This window comes from Cervus canadensis, chromosome 26 (assembly GCF_019320065.1).
Source record: "Cervus canadensis isolate Bull #8, Minnesota chromosome 26, ASM1932006v1, whole genome shotgun sequence".
NCBI classification, from domain to species: domain Eukaryota; kingdom Metazoa; phylum Chordata; class Mammalia; order Artiodactyla; family Cervidae; genus Cervus; species Cervus canadensis.
Genome location: NC_057411.1, coordinates 3,738,123 through 3,743,925, shown reverse-complemented (window position 1 = coordinate 3,743,925; position 5,803 = coordinate 3,738,123). Strand labels below are relative to the sequence as shown.

At 40.4% G+C, this 5,803-nt stretch overlaps 1 pseudogene; it reads left to right on the top strand.

Annotated features, from left to right (window-relative positions):
* The first annotated feature begins 809 nt into the window (after positions 1 to 809).
* LOC122428556 lies at positions 810 to 901 on the top strand (annotated as a pseudogene).
* The last annotated feature ends 4,902 nt before the right edge of the window (positions 902 to 5,803 follow it).

Genomic DNA, 5,803 nt, shown 5'->3' with positions numbered 1-5,803 from the left:
CTCTCCCTTTTGACAAGCTTTCCTTGACTCAAAAAGCCTGGACTGGGAATCAGGAAATCTGGCTTCTATCCCACTGAGGAGCTACATGAGTGTGCTGGGTCACATAAATAGATAAAGACATTCGGCTTTAATACTTGCAAGACACTATGCTGAGGACTCAACGCATATCCAGGCTTTGATGTCTCCCATCTGTTGACGTTTTTAGATCAGGATTTGTAGGTCATAGAATCTATTTAGGACCAGAATTCTTTTTCAAGAATGATATAGGGACTTCCCTGGCGGCCCAGTGGTTGAGACTTTGCCTTTCAATGCATGGGGTGTGGGTCCATCTCTGGTCAGGGAACTAAGATCCCACATGCCTTGGGGCCAAAAAATTAAAAACATAAAATAGAAGCAATATTGAAACAAATCCATTGAAGACTTTTTAAATGGTCCACATTTAAAAAAAAATTTTTTTTAAAGATGTAAAACAAAGAAAAGTGGGGTGCACTGCATAGAATTGGGGCCAGTATTGAAGTAAAATTTTGTTTCAGTTATAAATATATGCATTTACTGGGTCATAAAGACCCTGATGCTGGGAAAGATTGAAGGCAGGAGGAGAAGGGGATGACAGAGATTGAGATGGTTGGATGGCATCACCGACTCTATGCACATGAGTTCGAGTAAGCTCCAGGAGTTGGTGATGGACAGGGAGGCCTGGCGTGCTGCAGTGCATGGGGTCACAAAGAGTCAGACACGACTGAGTGACTGAACTGAACTGAAAGTAAAATACATGTTATGTTGTGGGTTGAAAGTTAAAAACTGTAAGAGTGCTCACTGGTAGTACATATACTAAAATTGGAAGGAATCAAAGAAAATTAGCATGGTCCCTGTAGAAACTCACAAAACATTCCATATTTTTTAATGTTTTTTTTTTTTTAACAACTTAAAGAGACGAGTTTGAGAAACATGGGATCAGAGACTCTCTATGGACCCTTTCCTTCTGCTCTATAACCCTTGACTACTCCAGCTTGCCATGAATTCACCTTTCTGTAACTTCCTTTTAGTTAGTACCATGTATTTCTGGTATTATTTCATGTATTAGCTCAGTTGGTAAAGAATCTACCTGCAATGCAGGAGACCCTAGTTTGATTCCTGGGTTGGGAAGATCTGCTGGAGAAGGGATAGGCTACCCACTCCAGTATTCTTGGGCTTCCCTTGTGGCTCAGCTGGCAAAGAATCTGCCTGCAATGCAGAAGACCTGGGTTTGATCCCTGGGTTGGGAAGATCCCTTGTAGAAAGGAAAGGCTACCCACTCCAGTATTCTGGCCTAGAGAATTCCATGGACTGTATAGTCCAAGGGTCACAAAGAGTCAGACATGACTGAGCAACTTTCACGCCACTTCATGTATTTCTGGCCTATCATTTATTTTCTCTAAGAGGGAGGCAGGACGGTGTAGTGGTTAAAAGCACCTTGTGAAGTTAGGCAAATCTATATTTGAATTGAATTTCTTCACTCTTTAGTTGAATGACCTGGAAAATACACCCAACCTCTCCCAGCCTTGGGTTTCTTATGTGGGTGATCACATCTAGGACACACAGTGTTTCTAAGATTAAATAAGATGCTGTAAGTCAAGCTAGCAGCATGAAAACCTTGTTCACAGAAAGTGCTTGGTGTAAGACAGAAATTATTATCTGACTTCCTGTCCCACAGATTTTAAGGCACAGCCTGCAATTTAGTGCCTGGGATACACAAAGTCATAAATACCGTATGCATAGAAAATCAAGAATTCCAGCCTCAAGCAGCCTTGCAAGATGCAGAGCAGGCATTCTCTGTGGGCATAGCCCGAGAGCATCCAGGCCTTGGGAGGAGGGACAGGGCCTCTGTCCTCCACCACACGTCCCCTTCACTTCCCCTCTGACATGACTGGCTGACCCTGGGAAGGCAAGGCAGAAGGAAGGACGCAGATCCTGACTACAATTTTCTTCAACGATCAAAACAACCCATGACGTTTCAGTGCAATCCAAACCAAGACAGATGGAAACTCAAGATCAACTGTTTCACAAGCATCTACCTGAGAAGGTTTCAGACAGAAGCACAGGACAAAGAGACGAGAACGATCCAGTGGCTGGAGCACTGAGAAAATGAGTCTCCATCTCACACATTACACCAGGAAAAAATGACCATCATCCAACAGTCAAAAAATAAGCAACTGACGAGGTCTTAATTGCCTCAGAAATACTCTGGGAATTGAAGCATTGTCTTGTAAATGATTCATTTCAGGAAATACCTACTAATCAATTACTAGGGCTTCTGTGTAACTGTTTCCCCACATTTAAAGGCGATGATCATGTGAGTTGGATCATTGACTTTAGAATGAGATAAGCAGCAGTGCTGGTAACCTAACCTACTTACTCCAAGTAGCTACAAAGAAATTAGCTGCCCTTAGTGGAAGCCAGCACTTTACAAAGAGTGAAAAAAATCCCATTCATCATGAGAGAGCCTCACACCAACAGAGTCCCCTCCAAGGACTAAGTTGAGAAGATGTTGATGGAAAAGGGGATAATGATCCATAAATAGGCATATGGGAAAGGAGTGGGAAGGGGAGGGAAGCATCATGAGATTGGAGAGGGGGAAGAAATGGGCTTTAAAATGATAAAATGTTAAAAATATTATAAGGATTACCCAAATAGTATAACAAAGACAGGACTGTTGAAAGTAGCACTCGATGCTGGCATTTTTGGGGGCCAGTGGGGGGATTTGGTTTGAAATTGTATAATGAAAAAGAAAAGAAAACGTATGTGAATAATGTAACCCCACCTAAAAATATGTTGCTAACACAATGGTTTTTCAGGAAAGAAAAGGCAAGGATGCCTGGAAATAGCTGCATCTAATCAGCCCCCATCCCAAGCAATCAACTGAAATCCAGGAAATTCCATATGTAACCAGAAGAATAGACATCCTGGAGCATTTTGCCACAGTTAAGATTAGCGGAAACAGACCCCCATCAGCACTGGTAACAAAGAAGAATTAAAGGTGAAGAAACTGCTGTGGGTCCCTGTGCCTCCCTTCTGGGAAGGTGGTGGCCGTGGGGGCAGAAGGATGGGAATTAGGACAGAGGCTGGCTGGGCCGACAGCCTATTGTTCTGAAACTGCCCCTTCGGTGGCAGCTCAGAGCAGTGTATTCCTCCAGGGAAAATAATTAAAACAACAGCACTAGAGCTCAACTTATCCTCCTAACTTATCCTAACAATCTCTAAACATGTTTGTTAATGTAGCAATGGTTTATGATTAACAGTTTTGGAGTCTCAGTTAAGAAATCCTTCTGTACCCAAAGGTTATAAAGGTGTTCTCCTGTATTTTCTTCTAAAAGATTTAAAGTTTTCCCTTTCACAGTGAATTCCTCTTTCTCTATGGAATTGAAAGACACAAAAAGCTCAAACCAAAAAGGAAAAAAATGAATAAATCTCACCTCACTAAAATTAATAACTTCTGCTTGCTGAAAATATCATAAAGAGAGTAAAAAGATAAGCCACAAACTTGGAAAAAAATCCTGATAACCTCATCTGACAAAGAACTAGGATGAAGAGTATATAAAGAATGGCTGCAACCTATTGAAATCCAAAAAAACTTGATAAAGTAATTCACAAAAAGAAATATAGATGACTATTCAAGATATTAAAAGATTCTGTTTTTTTGTTTTTGTTTTTGGTTGCACCTTGAGGCTTGTGGCAGTCTTATTTCTCTGACCAGGGTTGGGACCTGAGCCCTCAGCAGTAAAAATGCAGAATCCTAATCATTAAGCCACAAGGGAATTCACAAAAGATTCTTAACTTCCTTAGTAATCAGGGAAATGCAAATTAAAATCATAATGAGATATTATTTTACATCCACTGTACATGTGTGCATGCTAAATCGTTCAGTTATGTCCGACTCTGTGTGATCCTCTGGACTGTAGCCAGCCAGGCTCCTCTGTCCGTGGGATTCTCCAGGCAAGAGCACTGGAGTGGGTTGCCATTTCCTTCTTCAGGGGGTCTTCCTGATCCAGGGATTGAACCCGTGTCCCTTATGTCTCCTGCATTAGCAGGTGGGTTCTTTACCACTAGCCCCACCTGAGTTCATCCACTAGGTGAGCAAAACACGAATTAGTAATCAGAGAAATGCAAATTAAAATCGTAATGAGATATCATTTTACATCTACTAGATTGACAAAAAAATGATGAAATCTGGTAATACTAAGTGTTGGTGAAGGTGTGGAAAAACTGAATCTTATTTACTACTGTTGAGCTATAAAATAGTACAATTTCTTAGGAAAACAACCTGACACTATCTAAAATAAGTAAAGATTGCATTTCTATGGCCTAAGTGTGGAAACTCTTGCGTATGTGTATACAACTATCAATAGAAAGGAGCACAATCTATATTATTCATAGCAAAACACAAAGAAAGCCAAGGACCATTGTTTGGGGATACCTACCTTCTAGTCTACTATTTTTAGAAAGCAAGAGATGATAAACACAAAATTCAGGAGACTGGTTATGTTTGCGGGACAGGCAGGAAGGTGGGGAAAATTGGGGACAAGGACACAGCCGGAGTCAATTATATCATTAATGTTAGGAATCCTCTGTTGGCCAGGGGCTTTATATATATTACACATATCCCATTGTAGGCAGAGAATGTTGCATAACAAGTTGCTTTCCATTTGTTAAGAAAAGAAATGGTTGAACAGAGAACAACAATCTCTAATGGCTCAGTGCCAAGGAAAGCAGACCTTGGTAATGTGTGGGTCTCACTAATACAAGAGGTCACTCAAGCAGTGATGGATTGCTCTATGTCAGGGAGGGTCCACATGATCTGTGTGCCCCTGGAAGTCCTCCCAGAACATGGGCAGCTGGCCTAGTGACCAGGACCTGCGCCCAGGGTTCCACCCTATTACTCAGGTTGGCACATGGCCTGGGTGGGCAAGTGGTGATCAGTTATGGAAAAGGCGTGCTACTTAGCACATGAATGATGTGTGTGGCAAGATCTATTTTAGATGACTTTCCAGACAGAAAACTGAAGGCTGTTCTGGGGCAAGCCCTTTTGGTCTAATGTTGGAGATACCCTGCTGTACTGTCCACCTTGACTGCATGAATTTGACACTGAGACAAGGCCGATTTCTCAACAGTTGGCACTTTGAATTGTTATTTCAAAGACTCAGTACTGAAGTCTTGAAATTGTTGGGCTTTGTAACCCTAGCATTACTCGTATAGCTACAACCATTTTTCTGTTTTCTCTATCTTTAATATATTTTCATCTTACCTATTCACCCAAAAGGATTCCAAAATTACTAGAGGGAAGTATGGTATGAAGCCCTGTTTTGTTCATCCTTGCTGCCAAAAACTTGGCAAAATAAGGGCTTGGCTACAAAATATTTTGAAAAATTATAAACTCATAGGTAGTTGCAAAAAATTATAAACAAAATATTTTGAAAAATTATAAACTCATAGGTAGTTGCAAAAAATAGTAGAGAGGTTCTATGTACCCTTCACTCAGGTTCCCACAATGATTACATCTTACGTAACTATGGAATAAGGTCAAAACTAAGAAACTGACATTGGTGCAATGTGTGTTCTAAGTCCATCCATGTTGCTGAAAATGGAAAAAAAAAATTTTTTTTATAGCTGAGTAGTATTTCATAAGCCTGTATATGTATCACATCTTCTTTATTTGCTTTAAACTTTCAGCTCTCTATTAGTTTTATTAATAAGTATGTTCAAAATATTTTGACTGAGAGCATTTTAATCACAAAATTAACATGTTACTACTAACCCAGTTAAAATC